This window comes from Belonocnema kinseyi, chromosome 2 (genome assembly GCF_010883055.1).
Source record: "Belonocnema kinseyi isolate 2016_QV_RU_SX_M_011 chromosome 2, B_treatae_v1, whole genome shotgun sequence".
Taxonomy (NCBI): Eukaryota; Metazoa; Arthropoda; class Insecta; order Hymenoptera; family Cynipidae; genus Belonocnema; species Belonocnema kinseyi.
The window spans coordinates 73,804,559-73,806,269 of record NC_046658.1 but is presented as its reverse complement, the minus strand read 5'-3'; positions in this window follow the sequence as shown (position 1 = coordinate 73,806,269).

Below are 1,711 nucleotides of genomic sequence, written 5' to 3'. Positions count from 1 at the left end.
GAAGTAGAACTGGAACCGAGAGAGTCGTCTTGGGTACCACAAAATAATACACATGCATAAAATTTGGTAATTAGCACAATAACATTTTTTTGTTATTATCCCTGAAAACAGAGTCCGGGGACGTCCGTTATGATATTTTACAGCATCTCCGAATTCAGTTTTTAAAAATTTTCATTTTTGTGGGATAAAAGCCTTCGGAACTGTACCCGATTGACCAATTGAAAATTGTATGTGGTGATTCCTTGGCATTTTATGCATTAGAAAATTCACTTTTAAAAATATTGAGCAGGGAATAAAAGGTCTTTTCATTTAAAATCGTGTAAGCTGTGGTATAACGTGTTACTCGATAAGATTCTGTCAGGCAGCTATGAGTTCAAACGACACGCGCATGTATTTGGTTACGCTTGTCCCTATAATGAAGCCTCATATATTTTATAAATATAATATATTTTTGCCTTACAAAGATTATGTTTAATTTTCATGCTTACGCTGATAGAAATGAATTGGCAGTACAACAATATTTATCACTAGATTCATTATATTTTATTGCTGGTATAGATACAGCCATACATGATGTTTGTTTTGGCTATCCGATTCTTGTTGCTTATGAAGATAGATTGTATTGCTAAACGACAACATTTTAGAGCTAGCTCGCTTAGGCAAACTTTTAATAGGATTACACATTTTATATAATTACACTACGTATATTGCATTTTTATACCACACATATGAATAAGTTGTATTTACAATATTTCAGTAAGTGCAATTCGTAATCTTTATGATTGCAGTAGACGTATTATATTATGAATGTATTCATAATTTTCTAACCTACGATCATATGGTTAAATCAATGATACTATTTCTATCAGTGTACTTGAGGTGTTCGCACAAGTAAATACGTGTGCAGTATGCTGGAAACGGCTCACGCACAATCTGTTCGTGCTAACACACACAGCCCTTCAATCAATCGCGTGCGAGATGGCTATATACCGTTCACCTATCGGTTCGGCACTCGAAATAAATTCGCCATGTCGACAACTTTTGCGTCTTGAGTGATGGTCCGATACGTGAACGGCACGTAGCCAGCTCGACCGCAGCAGCGGGACACATCGCGCATGATTGGTTGGTACTCTGTGCGTACACGGCCGGCTCGTGCGTGAGCTGTTTCCAGCATACTGCACACGTATTTTCCTGTGCGAAAACCTTTAGTAGAATAATGTTTTTTGCTACCCAGGCAGAAACATTATATATAGTTTATATATAGTGTGAAGTATTATATATAATATTCATTTGTTTTATACATTTTTTTATAAAACAAATAACATTAAATTAGAAACTCCTCCTTATTTTTATTTAATAAATACTTATTCTGAATCTCTGAAAAATGTTTAGCTTGTTTTTTATCATTTCTGTTCCTATAAACTTAAATTTAATATAAGAACACCAGAAAAGTAATGAGCATTATGAGTCCCAACCTCACTTTGTGCAAGGAGATACGAATTTTCTCCTTTGTTTTGGCAGTCAGTCTAAAAACGTCTAATGTCTCAAGTTCGCAAACTCTAGAGGAACAAAATTATGAGAAATTAAGAGAACAAACTTTAGAGAACAAAAATTATGCAAATTTTTCAAGCCAAACAAATAATATTGCATAAACCTTAAAGCCTGTCCCTTAATTTTTGTCGTTTTAATCGTCATCTGCGTTCTTAAAATA